Raw genomic sequence first — 24,359 nt, forward strand, 5'->3', positions numbered from 1 at the left:
AGAATTCTAGAACAGGGGGTAATTAGAAAAGTGTGCTTTGTCAGTGTGAAAGTCTTGCCACAGCTGCAGTTGGTCTTCTGTTAATAATATATCTCTGGGTAGGGTCTGGTGATCCAGTGGATTAGAATCCGCCTACTAATTCAGGGGACACGGGTTCGATTCCTGGTCAGGGAAGATTCCACATGCCTCGGAGCAGCTGAGCTTGTGTGCCATGGCTACTGAGTTCACAATCTAGAGACCCTGAGCAGCAACTGCTGAAGACCATATGCCTAGAGCCTGTGCCCTGCAACAAGAGAGGCCACCGCAATGAGAAGCCTGTGCCCTGCAACAAAGAGTAGCCCCCGTCTCTGCAACTAGAGAAAGCACACACGCAGCAATGAAGGCCCAGTGCAGCCAAAAATAAATAAAGTTAAAAATATGTATAACATATACCCCTGGGTAGAATTATGGCATACTGGTGCCCAAGAGGGCTCTTGCTATTGTGAAAATCGCTCAGTTGTGTCCGACTCTTTGCAACCCCATGGACTATACAGTCATAGAGTGCTCCAGGACAGAATAGCAGGAGCTATTTCCCTTCTCCAGGGGATCTTCCCAACCCAGGTCTCTCACATTGCAGGCCCATTCGTTACCAGCTGAGCCACAAAGGCAGCCCAAGAACACTGGAGTGGATAGGCTATCCCTTCTCCAGCGGATCTTCCTGACCCAGGACTCCAACTGGGGTTTCCTGCATTGCAGGTAGATTCTTTACCAACTGAGCTATGAGGGAAGCCCCAAGAAGGCTCTAGTTCATCCAGATTTGATAGGATCCTGACAATCATACCACTCTGTGGGCCTGGGACTATGTGTTACAGGTAAGGTGTTCAGGTCTCTTCATCCTAAAGGCTTTCATAGTGTTTCTCAATCTTGGGTAATATAATGACCCATTCTTTTTTTTTTTTAATGAATATTTATTTAATATTTATTTGGCTGCATCCAGTCTTAGTTGTGGCACACAGGATCTTCCTTGTGTCATCTGGGCCTTTCACTGCAGCCCACGGACTTTCTAGTTATGGTGCTTGGGCTTCAGTAGTGGCAGTGCTCAGTTGTTCTGCAGCATGTGGGATCTTAGTTTCCCGACCAGGGATGGAACCCGCCTCCCCTGCTTTGCAAGGCAGGTTCTTAACCACTGGACCACCAGGGAAGTCCTTAAAATGAATTCTTCTAAGAGGAATGAAAATTCTTCAGTGATTCTTATATTTATTTAAATTCAGTTCAGTTCAGTCACTCAGTTGTGTCCAACTCTTTGTGACCCCATGGACTGAAGCATCCCAGGCTTCCCTGTCCATCACCAATTCCCGGAGCTTACTCAAACTCGTGTCCATTGAGTCGGTGATGCCATCCAACCATCTCATCCTCTGTCATCCCCTTCTCCTCCTGCCTTCAATCTTTCCCAGCATCAGGGTCTTTTCCAATGAGTCAGTTCTTTGCATCAGGTGGCCAGTATTCCAGTTTCAGCTTCAGCATCAGTCCTTCCAATGAATATTCAGGACTGATTTCCTTTAGGATGGACTAGTTGGATCTCCTTGCAGTCCAAGGGACTCTCAAGAGTCTTCTCCAACACCACAACTCAAAAGCATCAATTCTGTGATGCTCAGCTTTCTTTATAGTCCAACTCTCACATTCATACATGACTACTGGAAAAACCATAGCTTTGACTAAATGGACCTTTGTTGGCAAAATAATGTCCCTGCTTTTTAATATGCTATCTAGATTGGTCATAGCTTTTCTTCCAAGGAGCAAGCGTCTTTTAATTTCATGGCTGCAGTCACCATCTGCAGTGATTTTGGAGCCCCAAAAAATAGTCTGTCACTGTTTCCATTGTTTCCCCATCTATTTGCCATGAAGTGATGGGACCAGATGCCATGATCTTAGTTTTTCTGAATGTTGAGTTTTAAGCCAACTTTTTCACTCTCCTCTTTCACGGTTATCAAGAGGCTCTTTAGTTCTTCTTCACTTTCTGCCATAAGGGTGGTGTCATCTGCATAACTGAAGTTATTGATATTTCTCCTGGCAATCTTGATTCCAGCTTGTGCTTAATCCAGCCCAGCATTTCGCATGATGTACTCTGCATATAAGTTGAATAAGTTATTTAAATTATCCTTAGTATAAATGTTATCTTAGTATGTACACAAAAAAAACTAGGTGCAGGTCTTCCCTGGTGCTTCAGTGGTCAAGAATTCGCCTTGAAATTCAAGGGTCACCTGGTCTGGGAAGATCCCATGTATCACGGAGCAACTAAACCCGTGGGCCAGAACTACTGAGCCAGCACTCTAGGACCCGTGAGTCACAGCTACTGAGCCCACGTGCTGCAGCTACTGAAGCCCTAGAACCCGTGCTCTGCAACAAGAGAACCCATTGCAATGGGTAGCCAGCCCCTGCTTGCAGCAATCAGAGAAAGCCCATGTGCAGCAACAAAGACCCACCACAGCCAAACAAAGAAACAAAGAAATCTATACAAAAAAATAAAACTAGGTGCAAATCCCTAAAAGTTATACTTCTTATAAACCAAAGGCTCCTTTTAAATAATAAATTTAAGTAAAACTAAGGAGCCAATGATATTTAAATAGACAGTACTAATTTAATGAGATGAATGATGCTATTTTGCAGCAACTCCGTAACTGATTACAGAGTAAACAGGGTACTGATCGCCACAGGGCAGGCTCTTTTGATGTTGGTGCATTTATGAAATAATCTCTCCATTTTTCTTTATTTGAACTATTAGATTATCTTCATTAATACAGTGGTAATGCATTATTTCCATACTAAGGCCAACTCTATTCTTATTAGCCTGGGACAATTAGGAATGCCATGTCATGCCAAAATGATCACAGACACAAAGCAAACAGGAGCAAAATCCTGAGCTAGCACTCAGTGATAAAGTATTCATCTTATTCTTAGTTAAAATGTTCTATATCTGGCATTGTCCAACATGGCGGCCCCTGGCCACATGTGACTATGGAGAACTTAAACAGGACTAGTGTAACCCAAGAACGGAATTTTTATTCAATAATTAATTTTCATTCAAATAGACATATGTGGCTAGTGGCTACTGCGTTGGACAGGGCAGCATCCTAGTTCACGTATTTATTATAATTTTTTTAGATGATCATTAAAATGAAATTACTAGTTGTTTGAGTGAGGGAATGTATTTAACCCCTCTCAACCTCACTGCCTTCTTCTATAAATTAGGGATAATGAGATATAATGCATGTAACACTTATTACCCGACTGCAGTGTTCTTGCCTGGAGAATCCCAGGGACGGGGGAACCTGGTGGGCTGCCGTCTATGGGGTCACACAGAGTCGGACACGACTGAAGCGACTTAGCAGCAGCAGCAGCAACGCACTTAGTACAGTGTTAGGAACAGAATCAACACTCAATCCCTAGAGATGTGAATGGGTGAGAGGCCAGGAGGAGGGTTGGTGCTTTTCCAATCTCCATCACTGGCCCTTCAAGCCACCTCTGAGTGTGCTTACTCTTTGAAACATGCAGTTGGGACTTCCCTGGTGGTTCAGTGGCTAAGACTTCACGCTCCCAAAGCAGGAGGCCAAGTTTCCATCCCTGGTCGGGGAACTGGATCCCACACACTACAACTAAAGATCCTCCATGCCACAACAAAGACCAGGTGCAGCCAAACTAATCAATAAAAATGAGTACTTTTAAAAAGAAATGTTCAATTTTCTCCATTTTATGTTAAGTGCTAATGAAGGCATCTTTAGACAGCATTGCTATCTTTATTCATCTATAACAGGAAAACTAAGCAAAACTAGAGAAAAACAGTGTTTTTTATGCACATGTAGCTATGGGGTCGCACAGAGTCGGACATGACTGAAGTGACTTAGCAGCAGCAGCAGCAGCATTGATTAGTCACAAACCTTCCAATTAGATTATCCTCCTGATCCCCTTCTGTATTGAAATTTTGAAGCTGCCAGTGATCTTAACTCATGGATGCATCGAATAGCCAAAGTGTTTAGACCTCACTTTTATTTCTTTGGAAAACAAGAAGCCTAAAGCCCTCTAAGGTTGTACTGGACCATTATGAAATGGGTTACATCATACTACAGTACTTCCTGCCTCTCTTGCTGCTCCAACAGGGAACGCTCTTCCAATCCCCAGGCCCAGCTCACACCCCATCTGCACCTGGAAAACATTCAGCATCATTTTCCAAAATCTGCTCAAGCTTCACCTCATTCATACCACCTTTCCTGACTCTCCCAGGTAAAGTTTATCTTCTCTCTCTCTGCCCTCACCGTGTACTCGACACCAACTTCCATCATAGCACCCCTAAGTTTTCACATTCATTTCACACATATTCTCACTTTGTGTTAGGGACTGAATTGTGTCCCCCACAAAAAAGATGTGTTGAAGTCCCAACTCCTTGTACTTCAGAGTATGACCTTATTTGGAAATAGGGTTGTTGCAGATATAATTAGCTCAGAGAAGATGAGGTCATACTAGGGTAGGGTGGGCTCTGAATCTATTATGATTGGTATCCTTAATGGAAGAGGAAAAGAGATAGAGACACAGACAAAAGAGGGGAGAATGCCATGTGATGATAGAGGCAGAAATTGAAGAGCTGCAGTTATAAGGCAGAGATTGCAGGCAAACCACCAGAAGCTAAGAGTCTAGGAAGGATTCTCCCATGTCTAGGAAGGAATTCCTTCCCATGTCTAGGAAGGAATTCCTTCCCATGTCTAGGAAGTCTAGGAAGGATTCCCATTCAGAGGAAGTGTGGCCCAGCTCTTAACTTGATTTCAGACTTCTAACCTCCAGAACTCTGAGATAATAACTTTCTCTGTGTGTGTGTGTTTTAAAATAATAGTGACAGGGCTTCCCTGGTGGCTTAGACAGTAAAGAATCTGCCTTCAATGCAGAAGACCCAAGTTTGATCGCAGAGAGTCTGACACGACTGAGTGAGTAACACTCAGAGTTAGTGATGATTTTCCTATTTGGTTTTTGGGCTGCACTGGGTCTTAGTTGCAGCACTTGAGATCTTCCATCTTTGATGTGCCACAGGGGACCTTTCAGTGTGTTGCACAGACTCTCTAGTTGTGGCGTGTGGGCTCAGTAGTTGCCATGCATGGGCTAAGTTGCTCCATGGCATGTGGAATGTTAGTTCCCAGACCAGGGATCAAACCTGCGTCCCCTTGCGTTGCAAGGCTGCTAACCACTGGACCACCAGGGAAGTCTCAAATTTGTTTTTTTTTTAAGCCACTTAGTTTGTGGTACTTTGTTTGGGCAGCTCTAGCAAACACCTTACTAAACCACAAGCTCCTTAAGGACAAGGATCTTAATTGATATATTATTGGCTGTTGTCACAGTGTCTGAACCAATATGTTGGATGTTTAAATAACTGAACACACATCGTATTCCTTTGCCCCTGATAGTTCAGACGGTAAAGAATCCACCTGTAATGCAGGAGACCTGGGTTCGATCCCCGGGTTGGGAAGATCCCCTGGGGAAGGGAACAGCTACTTACTCCAGTATTCTTGTCTGAAGAATTCCATGGACAGAGGAGCCTGGCAGGCTACAGTCCATGGGGTCGAAAAGAGTCAGACATGACTGAGCGACTTTCACTTCACTTGTTCAATCTGGTCTCAGATTGGAACAGCAGAAGAACACTTTAAATACATTCAGTGCTGCTGCATATGGCCACACAGGCCAGGCACTGCATGGCTCCAGAGCTGTGTGATGTGGTGACCTTCAGTTATTTATTATTGTGTAACTACATCTACATAAGGAAAGTCAATAGAGCTGTGAACCTCCAGGCCATCTGTTAGAAAAACACTACTATTGGGAGGTTCAGCTCTTACCCAGCCTAACAGGAGAAGCCATAAATAATTATCCTCTAGATAGGGAATCAGTGAACTACAAGCTTGGGCCAAGTCCAGCCTGCTGTCTGCTTTTGTAAATAAAATTTTACTGGAACACAGCCACACTCATTGATACACATATTGTCTACGGCTGTGTTAGTCCTACAAAGAGAGAGTTGAGTGGTTGTGATGGATAGTGGTTGTGATATAAAACCTAAAATAGTTCCTCTCTGGTTCCTTACAGAAAGAGTTTGCAGAGCCCTACTCTAGATAATAGACATTGGTAGACATTGCCAGAATGTTTTATATTAAGTGGTAAAAAATTCCACCTTGAAACTGAAACCATTCATTTTGTCACACTTTGGAAGATTCTACATTACTACTGTTAATATCAGCACACCAGAAAGAAAGCTATGTGTAGAAAATAATTCATTTCTTCCTCAAAAACAGGATCCAAGGTTATATATATATATAAGTGTATAAACTTATTTATGTGTGTATGTGAATAGGGAGTGTGGGTGGAGTAAATTTTCAAGCAGCTACAACATATGCAACTTACAAAATTAGGTGCTCTATAAAGGGAATTTTTTGAACCATGTCCAGCTCCCCAAATGGGAGAGAAGAGAGAAATGGATGGAGATCTGTCAGAAAGTCCAAGAGGAGAAATGTTATTCCAATGTTTATGAGAATAGTCCTGCTTGCAGTTTTATTCTTTCTGGAAAGTATTGTGAGAAGTCTTTGACATTTCTGAGAAGCCCCTTATGCATTAAGTACATGCTGTATGACCCCATCACCCTGACCTCAGCTGATTGGGCCAAGGCTGGACACCTGATCCAAAGGTCAAAGACCAATGTAATGGCCTGATCTAAGGACTGTGTTCAATAGGGTTGAGTACTGGCCATACCTATCTCATGCTCACTCTCGGGGAGTTTAGAGACTTCTGGAGATAGTGAATCTATGTACCAAGATTAGCAACAGCAGACTTCCCTGGTGGCACCTGGTCTGCCTGCCAATGCAGGGGACACAGGTTTGATACCTGGTCTGGGAAGATTCCACATGCCATGGAGCAGCTAAACTGGTATGCCAGAACTACTGAGCTCATGCCCTAGAGCCAGGGAGCCACAAGAAGAGAAGACACTACCATGAGAAGCCTGAGCACCACAACGAAGAGTAGACTCTACTCACCGAAACTAGAGAAAAAGCAAGCGCAAAGCAACAAAGATCCAGTGCAACGGCCCCTCCTCACACACACACAATTAAATTATATATATGTATATAATAGCAAAAGCAAAAAGAGAGTGTACTTGTCACCACAATGACAGGACAATTGTTACCGAAGGGGTAGGTAGAAAACCTGCTCACAACAGCAACACTGCATCCTGAGTGATGCTGCCATTTCTGGAGGTGCCACTGGGGCGCTGTCATCGACCTTTGTCCAGTCTGTTCCATTTTCCTGTTACCATTGGGGGATGGGTTTAGTTCAAGGTCAGCTCAACTTTTGTACTTCATCACTTCATCCACTCGCTTCCCATCCTCTGGACCCCTACCTGACTGTCCTTTATTTGTGACTGCATTGCAAATGCTAACCCTCTACCAACTCAACTACATACTTCTCTACTGTCTCTTTGTGAGCAGTTTAGGGCTTACTCAGCCCCTAAATACATTACCTAGCCTCTGTATTGGTGCATTATAAATCACAGTTTCCATCCTAGGCTTGTCTATTTGGAATTCCTTGTATGTATGCATATGTGACTCATTCTCCTGTTCCTCACAGCTGATACTGCAAAGCTTCCATGCTTCCCAGGCTTCCAACTCCATTGCTCACCCTATATACAACCACAGAGAAAACAAAGGTATCTGACCCCTGTTTCTAGACTCTCCCCAATAACTGAAAAAAGCCTGTACTCTTTCTTTCCTGCTTTCCTGTTTTTAAGGAAGAAGTGAAGCTACTCTCATTCAAAGCTAATTCCTCTATCTGTGCTCCAAATCCGAAGATCTTCCATTCTTGATTCAAGCCTTGTTTCTACACATATTACTCCCTCTCATTCCTGATCTGTCATTTCTCCCTTGTCCATGGTCTCTCTCCTTGTGCATAGGTATATGGTCATCTCTCATGTCTAAAAAAGTCTTTCATGACTCTTCATAACCTTCTAGCTAACATCTTATTAACTCATTCATTTAAAGGCTATTCATCTTAAAAGATGGGAAATTCTGCTCAATATGGAGAATGGAGGTAATTTAAAAGAGCCCCATTTCCAAGTCCATGCACATAGAAATTCTGCTTAAAATATACTCAACTATTTTTTTTATTAAATAAATGAGCTCAATAAATAAATAAATTGTGTAAGAGGTAAGGAGTAAGATCATACTGAAGTAGGGTGGGCCTCTAATCCAGTTTTTTTTTTCAGTATTTAATTCTTTCCACTTATAAAAATAAATTTTTAGTGGAGTATAGCTTAACAATGTTGTGTTGGTTTCTACTGCACAGCAAAATGAATCAGCCATACATATACATAAATCCTCTCCCGTTTGGACTTCCTTCCCATTCAGGTCACCACAGTGCATTCAATAGAGTTCCCTGTGCTATATAGTATGTTTTGATTAGTTATCTATTTTATACATACTTATCAATAGTATATATATATATATGTCAATCTCAGTCTCCCAATTCTTCCCACCCCTCCCCTTCCCCCTTGGTATCCATACACTTGTTCTCTACATTGGTGTCTCTATTTCTGCTTTGCAAATAAGATCATCTATATACCATTTTTATAGATTCCATATATATGCATTAATGTACCATATTTGTTTTTCTTTTTCTGACTTACTTCCCTCTGTATAACACTCTCTAGGTCCATCTGTGTCTCTACAAATGACTCAATTTTGTTCCTTTTTATGGCTGAGTAATAAATAGTAATAAATAGGACTTCCCTGGTGGCTCAGACAGTAAAGCGTCTGTCTAAAATGTGGGAGACCTGGGTTCGATCCCTGGGTCGGGAAGATCCAGTGGAGAAGGAAATGGCAATCCACTCCAGTACTACTGCCTGGAAAATCCCATGGACAGAGGAGCCTGGTAGGTTACAGTCCATGGGGTCGCAAAGAGTCGGACACGACTGAGAGACTTCACTTCACTTTACTTCAATAAAGAGTCCAGTGAATATATGTAACTGTAATCCAGTTTGTTGGGCGTCCTTGTGAAAAACGATGTCATGATGAGGCACAGGGAGACCTCCACATGATACTGCAGGATTGGAGGGATGTATCTACAAACCAAGGAATAGTAAGGACTACAGGCAAACAAGGGTAAGCTAGGACTGGGCAAGCAAGGATTCACCAGCAGGTTTCAGAAGAAGTATGATTTTGGATGTCATGTGAGAGTTGGACCATAAAGAAGGCAGAGTGTTAAAGGATTGATGCCTTTGAACTCTGGTGCTGGAGAAGACTCTTGAGAGTCCCTTGGACAGCAAGGAGATCAAACCAGTCAATCCTGAAGGAAATCAACCCTGAATATTCATTGGAAGGACTGATGCTGAAGCTGAAGCTCCAATACTTTGGCCACCTGATGGGAAGAGCCAACTCATTGTTAAAGACCCTGATGCTGGGAAAGATTGAAGGCAGGAGGAGAAGAGGGCATGAGATGGTTGGATGGCATCACCGATGGAATGGCCATGAACTTGGGCAAACTCTGGGAGATGGTGAGGCACAGGGAAGCCTGGTGTGCTGCAGACCACGGGGTCACAAAGAGGCAGACACGGCTTGGCGACTGAACAACAACAACAGTCTCCAGAACTGTGAGATAATAAATTTCTGTTGTTCTAAGTCACCTAGTTTGTGGTTCTTTGTTATGGCAACTAACTAGGAAACTAATGCAGATGGCAAAGCTATCTTTCCTCTCTGCCACACCAGTTTAAGACATTCAGGACAGAACTGTCTTATGTGGGATGAGCAGAGAAAGAATGTGTGTGTAAAGGATCTGGAGGCTTCATGGAAAATTCCAAAGTAGGTTCAGAAAGTCCCTCAGCCATTCAGTTCACATTATATCTATGAATGTGAAGAAGTAAGTTCCACACTTGACAAGTTATGTCATCAGGTAGAGTCCACCAGGGATAATTACATGTTATGCTGGGCACCATTCCCTGTGTTTATCGTTGTCCATCTTACCACCCCCAAATCCAGGGTGATACCTGCAGACCTCTCTAATTATACCCAGGATGCTTCCTTCTTCTGTTCTCTGTTTTTGTTTTTTAAAGGCTTAATTTTTTTTAAGATTTATTTATTTATTTTTGGCCATGCTGAGTTTTTGTTGCTGTTTGTGGGCTTTCTCTAGATGTGGAAAGTAGGGGCTACTCTGTTGCAGTGCGTGGGCTTCTCATGGTGGTGGCTTCTCCTGTTGCAGAGCACAGGCTTTAAGCATTTTCGCTCAGTAGTTGTGGCACACGGGTTTAGTTGCCCTGTGGCATGGGGGATCGTCCCAGACCAGGGATCGAATCCATGTTCTCTGCATTAGTAGGTGGATTTTTAACCACTGGACCACCAGGGAAGCCCAAGTGTTTTGTTGTTGTTTATTGATGTGGACCATTTTTAAAGTCTTTACTGAATTTGTTACATTATTGTTTCTGTCTTATGATTTGGTTTTTTGGCCATGGAGCATGTGGGATCTTAGCTCCCTCACCTGGGATCGAACCCGCACCCCCTGGATTAGAAGGTAATGTCTTAACCACCTGAAGGTCCTAGAATTGACTCTTGATGTGGCACAGTCTGTCAGTTCAGTTCAGTCGCTCAGTCGTGTCCAACTCTTTGTGACCCATGAACTGCAGCACGCCAGGCCTCCCTGTCCATCACCAACTCCTAGAGTCCACCCAAATCCATGTCCATCGAGTCAGTGATGCCATCCAACCATCTCATCCTCTGTTGTCCCCTTCTCCTCCTGCCCTCAATCTTTCCCAGCATCAGGGTCTTTTCAAATGAGTCAGCTCTTCACATCAGGTGGCCAAAGTATTGGAGTTGCAGCTTCAAACATCAGTCCCTCCAATGAACACCCAGAACTGATCTCCTTTAGGATGGATTGGTTGGATCTCCTTGCAGTCCAAGGGACTCTCAAGAGTCTTCTCCAACACCACAGTTCAAAAGCATCAATTCTTCGGTGCTCAGCCTTCTTTATAGTCCAACTCTCACATCCATACATGACCACTGGAAAAACCATAGCCTTGACTAGACAGATCTTTGTTGGCAAAGTAATGTCTCTGCTTTTCAATATGCTATCTAGGTTGTTCATAACTTTCCTTCCAAGGAGCAAGCGTCTTTTAATTTCATGGCTGCAATCACCATCTGTGGTGATTTTGGAGCCCAAAAAAATAAAGTCAGCCACTGTGTCCACTGTTTCCCCATCTATTTCCCATGAAGTGATGGGACCAGATGCCATGATCTTAATTTCTGAATGTTGAGCTTTTTCACTCTCCTCTTTCACTTTCATCAAGAGGCTCTTTAGTTCTTCACTTTCTGCCAAAAGGGTGGTGTCATCTGCATATCTGAGGTTATTGATATTTCTCCTGGCATTCTTGATTCCAACTTGTGCTTCCTTCAGCCCAGCGTTTCTCATGATGTACTCTGCATATAAGTTAAATAAGCAGGGTGACAATATACAGCCTTGACGTACTCCTTTTCCTAATTGGAACCACTCTGTTGTTCCATGTCCAGTTCTAACTGCTGCTTCCTGGCCTGCATACAGATTTCTCAAGTAAATATTTCTCAGGATATTTCTGAGGTCAAGTGATATTTCTTGACCTCAAGTGAAATTTCTTTGAAATTTCAAAGATATTTCTCAGGTCAAGTGATCTGGTATTCCCATCTCTTTCAGAATTTTCCAGTTTATTGTGATCCACACAGTCAAAGGGTTTGGACAAATATGTGATGACATGTAGCCACTATTAAAATGTTATATAGAAGAGTTTCACCACCCTGTAACCCCCTGTACTCTGCCTGTTCTTCTCTTCTCACTCCCCAGACCACCAGGAAAGTCCCTGCTCTTTGTTTTCCTCCCTACTCCCTACCCCCAACAACGATTTTTTTCCCCTTCCTGGCTTACCTTGGTTTTGCTTTAAAACTGGCAGTGGCATCCAAAATAATTTCTTTAATCCCCTTGGAAGAAAACAGAGTACCAAAATATCTAATCCCCTGCTCTAGCACTTTAATCCACATATATTCCTTTGAATAATATTAAAACTCTCCCTGGTGCTGCTGTCAAGACAAGGAGTTGGGGGTGGGGAAGGCAGAGAGAGACAGGATCCACGTCGCCAGGAGAGGAATAGAGGGTAAAAAGGAACATGAAAGCAGACATGGAGGTGGGCGACTAAAGGTCACCAGCCTTTCCTCCTGAAATGGATGTTCTGAAACCTCCTGACCCCTGGGAAAGAAGCGTTTTCCAATGCTTCCTCGCCTTCTGCTCTGAATCTCTGGTATTCTGATTTTTAGAAGTGAAAAAAATATTTTGATTTAAGCCATATGGCCTTTTCCTCCTTACACTGGAGCTGTAGAAAACTCGGAGGGGCAGGTGTGGAAAGCAATAGCGGCAGAGTGGGTGGGTACATAGGGTCTGCGTGTCTATAGCTCGTGCAGCTCCGTAGCTATGGCAACTGTGTGCAATGCCACTCGCATAGCATCATAACATGGCCCTAGAGTTACCCCTGGCTCCTCAACTATTCCTTTTCATTGCACTATCTGTGCTGCTGTTTCCTAGCTACCATAGCTCTGATACAATTTTTTGAAGTCCTGCTTAAGTACTGTTTCTGTCTGTTATGCTTGTTGTCAGTACACCTCAGTTCATCTGGCAGGAAAATAGATAGCCAAACCAGAAAGCTATTTCTTACAGAGATTGTTAATTGTTAAAAAATTGTCTGTACTAGATATAGGAAACAGATTTATGGTTACCAAAGGGGGAAGTCAGGAAGGGAGGGACAAATTAGGTGTTTGGGATTAACAGATATACATTACTATATGTAGACCAGATAAACAACAAGGACCTACTGTATAGCATAGGGAACTGTATTCAATATCCTGGAATAACCTATAATGGAGAAAAATCTGAAAAAGAATACTTGAATATATATAGTGGTGCTCAGTGGCTCAGTCATGTCTGACTCTTTGGGAACCCCATGGACTGTAGCCTGCCAGGCGCCGCTGTCCATGGGATTTCCCAGGCAACAATACTGGAGTGGGTTTCCATTTCCTCCTTCAGGGGATCTTCCCATCCCAGGGATCAAAACCGCGTCTCCTCTTGGCAGGCGGATTCTTTACTGCTGAGCCACTTGGGAAGCCTAGATATATATGAATCACCTTGCTGTAAACCTGAAACTAATACAACATTGTAAATCAACTATATTTCAATAAAAAAAATTGTTTGTACTTAAACACGTTGAGTTAGGTTCTGGAGGCAGAATCTAACTGGATTGCCCGGATCTCTGGTCTGGAAAAAAGACTTAAGACTTTTTCTAGTTCTAAAAGTCCATGCTAGATTCTTTTTAGAGCTAATGATAGTATTGAATGATTGCCCGCCTACTAAAAATCAAAAACTTTTTTGCCAGTTGTTACAATTTCCTAAGTACAAGAGCCATAAAATTAAAATAAAATTTATAATATATGCAAATATATTATATCCTATGGAGCATGTATAAAGTAATTTATGCATATGTACCCCATAAAAGAAAGCTGCACTGTGTTAATTCTAAGCATATACACACAAATGGTTTCTTTCATTTGTTGTTAAAAGCAATCCCCACATCCTCAGAAATATTTCTGCTGTAATTAAATTTAAAGGTTTTTTTAAAAATTCATGTGAGTTGGCAATTTACTATGTTCATATTTTAGCTTCCTTATGTTTGGTCATTAATTGTGGTATCCTAAACAGCTAAGATTTAAAACCCTTAACCTTCTCAGACCCAAGCAGAAGCAAAATGTCAACACCCATAAGTTATGAGCAGACTCCCAGAGGGACTGTAATACAAAATACACTTATAATTGAATTAACTCAGGAGAGGATTCTGGGAAGATGACAGCATCAGTAGCATATTTTTCATCTCTCTGAATTCTTACATAAAAACAGACAGAACAAATGGATAGCAAAACCTAAAACCCATGAACAACATTTTCAACAAAACCAAGTGACAAGGTGTTTTCACAAACTCCAAAAATGCAAGCAGAGGGGTACCAAGCATCAATAGCCCCAGGATCTTCATGGTATCAGTTCCATGTGAAAGAAACAATAAAGAAGTTACACCTGATGGAACTGAGAACAGGAGACCCCCAAAATAGCCCAAAGGCATTGACTGGGATGAGGACAAGCAATGTGAGAACACCAGCTGAAGCTGGAAGGGGTTTTAACCAAAACCAGTGTGCTCAGTCACTCGGTTGTGATCAGCTCTTTGCAGACCCATGGACTGTAGCCTGCCAGGCTCCTCTACCCACGGGAATAAGGTCTGATGAAGCTGGAGCAGCCTAGCTCCTATGAACTTGCAAAACCAACCTCTTCGTAGGACAGAACCTCAAAAAGATAAAATACTTGGAATAGAATAAAAGTTAACAGGACACGGACAACAGACAGGAGGGAAAGAAAACCTCCGGACCAAAGTGGTGAAATACCATAAAGCAAGTTGCCTGATTTTTTGACATGCCCCCAAATCAGAGGAAGTTTTATGAAGTAAGGAAAGTTTTCCCGAATGCCACCTTATAAGAAAAGTTCAGAAAAACTAGGGACTTCTCTGGTGGTCCAGTTGCTAAGACTCCATGCTCCCAGAGCAGGGGGCCTGGGTTCAATCGCTGGTCTGTGAACTAGATCCCTCATGTTGCAACTATTCATAAGTAAGCTTTCATATGCCACAACTAAGGATCATGCATGCTGCCACTAAGACCTGGCACAGACAAATAAACTGAAAAAAAAGTTGAGGGAAACGAATTTCACATTAAGAGAAGCAAGAGAAAAATTTCGAGGTCACATAGTTCTTTGAAGGAAAGAGAAAGGGAGACAAAGAGCTGAGTAACATCCCAACAGACAACGAAAGCACTCCGCAAAGACAACCATAAAACAGATGACAAGCATAAACTTCTAGTTCCAGATGAGCTAAAAGACACTAGAAAATAATAAAAGATATGAAATAACAGAAATAAAGAATTTGAAACTCAGACAAGACGTGATAGCATTCTGGAAATAATAAGAAATAAACAATAATTTAAGAAATAAAGAGTATTCTAGAGAGGAAATAAGAGCAAATAAATTGAACAGTAGTGCCTGACAAGAAATCAGTCAAACAGAAGAAAATATTTTTTAAAATTTTTGGATGAAGGGACAAAAAAGGATTTGAAAGAAAGTGACAGATACTGAAGAGTGACCAAGAAGATCCAAAATATGGACAACAGAAGACCCTAAAGAAGAAAACAAAATAAGAGAACAATTAACAGTAAAACTATATTCAAGAAATTCTTTCTGGAAAAAAATATTTGAAATGACACACTGGTAGAACATTCCAGAAGCACAGAATGACAAAATCTAGTAAAATTACTAGACATCTATGAACTCAAGAAATATTATTCCAATGGGCCTTTTCTGAAGAATCTACAGGTAAATGAGCTTCAGACAAAACAAAATGACTGGGGAGACATCAGTGTAAGGCTTGGTGGTGAACATTAAATACAGTTTCTTACATAAGTAAGACCAAGTGAGGGCGCAAAGAAAGATATGTTATATAATGGCTATATGCTCTGACAATGTAGATGTAGTTCAACTATAAAAAAAGGAAGCAGAACATTAGTAAAAAAAAATTTTTTTAAGTTTATCCACAATGGTGATAGTATTAGTACCAGTAGTAGTATTTCGAGATTGTCCTGGGAAACAAAAGTTGGAGTTCATGGTCTATATTAGTCAGGGTTCTCTGGAGAAACAGAACCAGTAGGATGAATGGATGGATAGACAGCTAGATAGATAATAGAAGAGATTTATTATAGCAATTTTTTTTTTTTTTGGCCACGCCACCCGGCTTGTGGGATCTCAGTTTTCTGACCAGAGATCAAACCCATGCTGCCGGCAATGCAAGCATAGAGTCCTAACCACTGGACAATCAGGGAATTCCTAAGACTTATTATAGAAATTGACTCAAGGATTTATGGAAGCAAGTCCCATTATCTTCCATCTGCAAGCTGGAGAACCAGGAAAGCTGGTGGTATAATTTAATCCAAGTCTGAAGCCCTGATCACCAGAGGAATTGATGATTCACTCCCAGTCTGAGGCTGAACTCCTGAGAGAGGGGACCCACTGGGGTAAGTCTTGGAATCTAAAGGCCCAAGAACCTGAAGCACCAAGGCTAGAGGGCAGGAGAAGATGGACATTCTAGCTCAAGAGAGAGACAGAAAATTCTCTCCTCCTCCACTTCTTTGTTTGGTTCAGACCCTCAACAGATTGGATGATGCCTGCCCATTTTGGTAAGGGTGCTCTTCGTTACCTAGTCTACGGATTCAAATGCTAAAGTCTCCAGGAAACACCCTCACAGACATCTCCAGAAATGTTTTTATCAGCTATTTGGGTACACCTCAGCCCAGTCAAGTTGGCACATAAAATTAACCATTACAGGGCTGCTTAAGGAGAAAGGACTCTGATAAACAAAGAAGGTTTTAAGTTAAAGTCCTGGAAGGGTTATGCCCTAGAATGAGGGTAAGCCAGTCTTACCTGGATAAAGGCAATGTGCCTGAAGTGTACCTCACTGCCAGAAGGTGAAAGGTGAAGTCTTCTTTGGAAAATAGCACCATCATCCAGAGTCTTACAATTTTATAAAGTCTAGCATTCAAAAAAAGAAAAAAAAAAGATCAGTAATGCTGGGAAACAGGACCAAATGATTGAAAATCAAGAGAAAATAGACCATGGAGGTAAACCTACAGGGGACAAACATACTTTTTTATTTAGTCACAGCTGTAAATATATATATATATATATATATATATATATATATATATATATATAAAATGTAATTAGTATGTTCAAGGAATTATATGAAAATATGGAGAATTTCAGCAGAGAATTGGTATTAATAAAAAAGAATTACTTGTGAATCCTAGAATTAAAAAGTATAACTAAATTAAGAATCCAGTGGATGGGTTTAACAGTATTAGACCTAGCAGCAGAGCTTACTGAACTAGAAGATAGAGCAATAGAAAATATCCAGATTGAAGCACAGAGGAAAAAAGTATGGAATATAGAGAAAAGAATATGAGACATATAGGACATGATGACTGGTATCATTATAATTGTCGCTGGAGTCCCAGAGGAGGAGAGACAAGGAATGTGGCATGAACCATATTTGAAGAGATACTAGCCAAGAATGTCCCCAAACTAATAGAAGACATCATGGTATAGAATCAATAGGATCTATGCATCTGTTGTTCAGTTGCTAAGTCATGTCTGACTCTTTGCCACCCCATGGACTGCAGCATGGCAGGCTGCCCTGTCCTTCACGATCTCCCAGAGTTTGCTCAAACTCATGTCCATTGAGTCAACGATGCCATCCAACCATTTCATCATCTGTGTCGCCCCTATGAATCTGAATCAGGATAAATACAAGGAAAACCACACTTAGTCAAACCAATGAAAACTAAATGCTAATATAAAAATGTTTAAAATCAGCCAGAGTGAAAAAAAGTACATTATCTTCAAATGAGCTACAGTAAAGTTGACAATACAATAAAACTTTCAAAATAAATGATGGAAACCAGAAGACAATGGAATTACATCTTTGGAGTGGGAAGAATTACAGCAAACTTAGAATCCTATACCTAATAAAAAATATTCTTTAAAAATTAAGGTAAAACAGTGACATCTTCATAAAAATAAGAACCTACAGAGTTCATTGTCAACAGATGTGCACTAAAAGGAAATAATAGAAGGAATTTTTCAAGTAGAAGTCCAAGAATCTGAGCTAGGGGAATTCCCTGGTGGTCCAGTGGTTAGGATGCTGCACTTCCACTGCCAAGGACCTGGGTTTCATCCCTCGTTGGGGAACTAAAATCCCACAAGCCACATGGTGTGGTCAATAAATAGTTTTTTTTTAAGTTTCTGTATTAAAAAAAAAAAAGAAAGAAAATGAACTAGAAGCCCAGAAACGCAGGAAGGAACAAACAACACCAGAAAGAAGATATCTAAACTGGTACCAATTGTTCAAAACAAGAATAATAATGATGTTGTTGTTATTGTTTAGCTGCTAAATCGTGTCTGACTCTTTGCAACCCCATGGACTGCAGCACACAAGGCTTCCCTATCCTTCACTATCTCCCAGAGTTTGCTCAAACTCACATCCATTGAGTTGGGGCTGTCATCTAACCACCTCATCCTCTGTTGCCCTCTTTTCTTCCTGCCTTCAATTTTTCCTAGCATTAGGGTCTTTTCCAATGAGTCAGCTCTTTGCATCAGGTAGCCAAAGTACAGGAGCTTCAGCTTCAGCATTAGTTCATCCAATGAATATTCTGGGTTGATTTCCTTTAGGATTGACTGGTTTGATCTCCTTGCAGTCCAAGGAACTCTCAAGAGTCCTCTCCAGCACCACAATACAGAAAGCATCAATTCTTTGGTGCTTAGCCTTCTTTAAGGCCCACCTCTCACATCAGTGCATGGCTACCAGAAAAACCACTGTTCTTCAGTCACCCAGTCATGTCAGCTCTTTGGAACCCCAAGGACTGCAGCACACCAGGCCTCCCCATCCCTCACCATCTCCTGGATTTTGCCCAAGTTCATGTCCATTACATCAGTGATGCCATCCAGTCATCTCATCCTCTGATGCCCTCTTCTCCTTCTACCTTCAATCTTTCCCAGCATTAGGGATTTATCTAATGAGTTGACAGTTTGTATCAGATGACCAAAATACTGGAGCTTCAGCATCAGTCCTTCCAATGAGTATTCAGGGTTGATTTCCTTTAGGATTGACTGTTTGATCTCCTTGCTATCCAAGGTATTCTCAGGAGCCTTGTCCAGCACCACAGTTCAAATAAATTCTTTGGCATTCATAGCTTTGACTATACGCACCTTTGTCGGCAAAGTGATGTTTCTGCTTTTTAATATGCTGTCTAGGTTTGTCATAGCTTTTCTTCTAAGGGCAAGCATCTTTTAATTTTGTGGCTGCAGTCAGTGTCTGCAGTGATTTTGGAGCTCAAGGAAACAAAATCTATCACTGTTTCCACTTTCCCCCCTTTAATTTGTGATGAATGGATGTGATGTTTAAAAAGCTTTTCATAGAGATGGAACAAACCCACTGCCACTCAAACACGGCCTATACATTCTTGTCTCTGGGCCTATGGTCTCTCCCTTGCTCATTCTCTAAAGCCAAATTTACAACACAACATCTTCAGGAAGAGTTCACTGACACTTCAATTATATCTCTTCTCCCACCCCTCTAACTCAGCACCATGTTGTATGGCTCACTTATTCAAAACCTAAACTGACAACTTTTTGTGCTGTTATTTTTTTTGTTTTATTTCACTTTGTGTTTCTTGGTTTCTTCTGTAAATTTAATGTCTTTTAGAAGTGTCTACTATATGTTTTCTATACAGTATGTGCTCAGTAAATATTTGTTGGATAATTAAATCTGTTGAAGAATAAGTTGGTAATGAGTGAGATGACCTTGTGTTTTCTAGGACAGAACCTTCTATGCATTAGTTAATAAACTGTTATACTGAGATTTGATAAAGGTAATTACTATAAACATATATAGGAAAAGCTTTAGTAACTTCTGAGATGAAAGAATCACAAGGGAAAGATTAGATGTTCATCTTTAATCTTCTGAAATTGATTTGATACCTGTTTAATGAAATCTTTCTTGGTATCACTGTCAAATGTCTACAACTGGTTGGAGTTTATCACAAATATGGTATTTAGTTTTTGTGAGTTGTTGTTCTATTACTAGATGCTAAAGAAATAAAAACCACAGCTCTCTAACTCTTCAAAGAATGTAAAATCTATTAATAATTTGGGGCTAAAACATGTGCACACAACACAATTTGAGACGAAATCCAAACAAATATTTTAATAGCTTCAAGAAAAAAAGAGTATAGTGTAAACGAAAGCTGTAATAGCTAAGGAAACTAAAAATAATAAATGATCTTTGTGATGTGATCCTAGGAAAGGCATACGAAAAGAGATATGTTCTGGTTTTGAAGGTTAGATGGGAATATATAGAAGAGAAAGGGCATAGATTTTTCTAAGCAGGGAGAAGAACACCCAAGGCAAAGAGTCAAAATAGTAAGTCATGTTCAAGCAACTGTGTACAGATAAGCTTGAAGAATGGAGTGAATATGTGAATCCAGAAAGAGGCAGAGTTGATAGAAGAAATCAAATATGTTTATTTTTGAAATAGTGTGGATTCTCTTTGTCTTTTCAACAGAAATAAGCTTCACCATCAACAGCCCAGTCTGACCCTTTAGCTGATCTAATGACTATCCCAGCTTTGTAGGCTATTATTTGCAATAATTTCTGCCATATGAGTGTAATGGGGAAAACACATTGCAAAGTGAATTACTTTTGAAATGGATTGCATGCTGACATTTGGGAAATTAGATCCTGAGCACAATGCATCCTGATTATTTGAGGTGCCGTCTCATCCTGAAAAGATAAATTCAGTCCAACAGTTTTTTAAAATCTGCAAGTTAAATTAAAGTTCTATCCTTTGGGAAGGTCCTTCTAAAAACTTTTGGTCACTATTCAGATAAATAATCATGGGCAGGGATTGTTATTAGCCTAAACAATCTAATTGGGTCTGAGGAGTCCAGAAATACCGTCACTCAAACATATCTTCTTTATTTCTTTATATTTTATTATTTTTGGCAGCATCATATTGCTGTTGTGGTGCTCTTCATTGGGGTGCATGGGCTTAGTTGTCCCAAGACATGTGGGATCTCAGTTCTCCTACCAGGGATTGAACTTGCGTCCCCTGCATTGAAAGGCGGATTCTTAACCACTGGATCACCAGGGAAATCCCCCCAAACATATTCTAGGTGAGCCCCGAGCAGCTACTGCCAGCCTACCCCCATCTTATGAAGAATTCTGTGGTGCCCATTCAGTGTGCCCAAATGTCTCATTACCACACATGATTCTGCTCAGTTGGCTTTCTTTCCATTTTCTGAAAAAGCACAGCCATGCTGTCTAATGAAGAAAAAATGGCTCTTCACTTCTCCATTCCCACTCAGCAAACTCCTCTGGGACCACTGGCCATCTTGTCATGAACATACATTTGCTTTGGCCTTTCCTCCTCCTCCAATAAGTTTTTGTGTTGATGGGCTTCTGGGCTGAACCACAATGAGTCCTGAATCTGGGAACACAGCTAGGGAATGAGTTTGACAAAGGCCCTTCTGAAAGCTACCATAAATGTTGCTATGTGAAAGCAGAAGCCTCCCTATTTTACTGAATGTCTTCAATCTGTGTACCAAATAGAACAATGTGATGAGAAGATGGGAAGATGGGCAGAGAGAAAAATGAGACCTACAAGAAGATTAGAAAATGAATCTGGAAATTAATTAGGAATTCTAGAGAGGAATTAAGGATATGAATGCAATAGTTCAATTCAGTCCCTCAGTCATGTCTCACTCTTTGCGACCCCATAGACTATAGCACGCGAGGCCTCTCTGTCCATCACCAACTCCCAGAGTTTACTCAAACTGATGTCTATCGAGTTGGTGATGCCATCCAATCATCTCGTCTTCTATCGTCCCCTTCTCTTGTCTTCAATCTTCCCAGCATCAGGATCTTTTCAAATGAGTCAGTTCTTCACATCGGGTGGCCAAAGTATTGGAGTTTCAGCTTCAACGTCAGTCCTTCCAATGAACATCCAGGACTAGTTGGATCTCCTTGCAGTTCAAGGGACTCTCAAGAGTCTTCTCTAACACCATAGCTCAAATGTATCAATTCTTCAGCACTCAGCTTTCTTTACAGTCCAACTCTCACATTCATACATGACTACTGGAAAAACTATAGCTTTGACTAGATGGACCTTTGTTGGCAAAGTAATGTCCCTGCTTTTTAATATGCTATCTAGGTTGGTCATAACTTTTCTTCCAAGGAGCAAGTATCTTTTAAATTCATAGCTGCAGTCACCATCTGCAGTGATTTAGAAGCCCCCCCAAATAAAGTCTTTCACTTTTTCCATTGTTTCCCCATCTATTTGCCATGAAGTGATGGGACCAGATGCCATGATCTTAGTTTTCTGAATGTTGAGTTTTAAGCCAACTTTTCACTCTCCACTTTCACCTTCATCAAGAGGCTCTTTAGTTCCTCTTCACTTTCTGCCATAAGGGTGGTGTCACCTGCATATCTGAGGTTATTGATATTTCTCCCGGCAATCTTGATTCCAGCTTGTGTTTCATCCAGCCCAGTGTATCTCATGATGTACTCTGCATAATAAGTTAAATAAACAGGGTGACAATGTACAGCCTTGACATACTCCTTTCCCTATTTGAAACCAGTCTGTTGTTCCATGTCCAGTTCTAACTGTTGCTTCCTGACCTGCATACAGATTTCTCAAGAGGCAGGTGAGGTGGTCTGGTATTCCCATCTCTTGAAGAATTTTCCACAGTTTATTGTGATCCACACAGTCAAAGGCTTTGGCATAGTCAATAAAGCAGAAGTAGATGTTTTTCTGGAACTCTCTTGCTTTTGATCCAATGGATCAAAATGATACAATGGATGTTGGCAATTTGATCTCTGGTTCCTCTGACTTTTCTAAATCCAGCTTGAACATCTGGAAGTTCATGGTTCACATACTGTTGAAGCCTGGCTTGGGGAATTTTGAGCATTACTTTGCTAGCGTGTGAGATGATTGCAGTTGTGTGGTAGTTTGAGCATTCTTTGGCATTGCCTTTCTTTGGAATTGGAATGAAAGCTGCCCTTTTCCAGTCCTGTGGCAACTGCTGAGTTTTCCAAATTTGCTCGCATATTGAGTATAGTACTTTCACAGCATTATCTTTTAGGATTTGAAATATCTCAACTGGGATTCCATCACCTCCACCAGCTTTGTTCGTAGTGATGCTTCCTAAGGCCCACTTCACTTCGAATTCCAGGATGTCTGGCTCTAGGTGAGGGATCACACCATTGTGATTATCTGGTTCATGAAAATCTTTTTTGTATAGTTCTTCTGTGTTTTCTTGCCACCTCTTCTTAATATCTTCTGCTTCTATTAGGTCTATACCATTTCTGCCCTTTATTGTGACCATCTTTGCATGAAATGTTCCCTTGGTATCTCTAATTTTCTTGAGGCGATCTCTAGTCTTTCTCATTTTATTGTTTTTCTCTATTTCTTTGCATTGATCACTGAGGAAGTCTTTCTTATCTCTCCTTGCTATTCTTTGGAACTCTGCATTCAAATGGGTATATCTTTCCTTTTCTCCTTTGCCTTTAGCTTCTCTTCTTTTCTCAGGTATTTGTAAGGCCTCCTCAGACAACCATTTTGCTTTTTTGCATTTCTTTTCGTTGGGGATGGTCTTGATCCCTGCCTCCTGTACAATGTCACAAACCTCTGTCTGTAGTTTTTCAGGCACTCTATCTATCAGATCTAATCCCTTGAATCTATTTCTCACTTCCACTGTATAGTCAGAAGGGATTTGCTTTAGGTCATACCTGAATGGTCTAGTGGTTTTCTCCACTTTCTTCAATTTCAGTCTGAATTTGGCAATAAGGAGTTCATGATCTGAGCCACAATCAGCTCCCGGTCTTGTTTTTGCTGACTGAATAGAACTTCTCCATCTTTGGCTGCAAAGAATGCAATAGTGGAAGGTTAATAATTTCCGTATAAGTGAAATTAGATTGCTATTTTGATCATTAAATTGATCTAAGCATGCATATAACCATGGATTTTCATATAAAATAATAGCTCTTCTTCACAAACTTATACTCAGGAGAGACCTGAGTTTGAATCCTGGTTTTATTGCTTACTAGATTAATGATCTTGGTTCTATTATTTAATCTCTCTAAACCTTCATTTTTTTCTTTATAAAATGAGAATGCTAAGAATATCTACCTCAATATGTTAATGTGAGGATAAAAAAGCTAATAGTTATAAAGAGCTTAGCACTTTGCCTAGCATGCAACAAGCACAAAATAAATGTTAACTTTTATTATTTTTGAAATTTATGTTAAGTCTAATATCTCTAAGGCAATTGGTTTATGTTCACTAGGAGGAGTGTCTAATTAAAAGAATCTTACATTGAGTCTTTGGGGACAGCAAATTACCACCCTCTGACTGATCTTTTTGTATTTTCATTGGGTGGGCTTAAATGAAGTTGCACCTGTAAATATAAATATGCCTCTGATACCACTGAGCAAGGTGTTTTCTTTTTTCTTTTCAGAAAGCTAGGCAAATATTTAATAGTTAATAGAGTCTGCAATTTTCCCAAAGCAGATTAAGTGAATACCCCTAACACCAGTTCTAATAGTTAGTTTATTTTCATTACAATACTGCAATTTTATAAATCAGGAAACTGTATCAGAGAAAG

At 40.8% G+C, this 24,359-nt stretch overlaps 1 long non-coding RNA gene across 1 annotated transcript in view; it reads right to left on the reverse strand.

Annotated features, from left to right (window-relative positions):
- The window catches only part of LOC133231623 (uncharacterized), an 81,319-nt gene extending 57,708 nt beyond the window's left edge, over window positions 1-23,611 (reverse strand). The window contains exons 1-2 of the long non-coding RNA XR_009731170.1: window positions 23,485-23,611; window positions 16,564-16,671 (exon numbers count right to left, since the gene is read on the reverse strand). This is a non-coding gene — a long non-coding RNA (uncharacterized LOC133231623). The remainder of the gene's footprint in view (window positions 1-16,563; window positions 16,672-23,484) is intronic.
- Window positions 23,612-24,359: the final 748 nt, after the last annotated feature.

This window comes from Bos javanicus, chromosome 19 (assembly GCF_032452875.1).
Source record: "Bos javanicus breed banteng chromosome 19, ARS-OSU_banteng_1.0, whole genome shotgun sequence".
NCBI classification, from domain to species: Eukaryota; Metazoa; Chordata; class Mammalia; order Artiodactyla; family Bovidae; genus Bos; species Bos javanicus.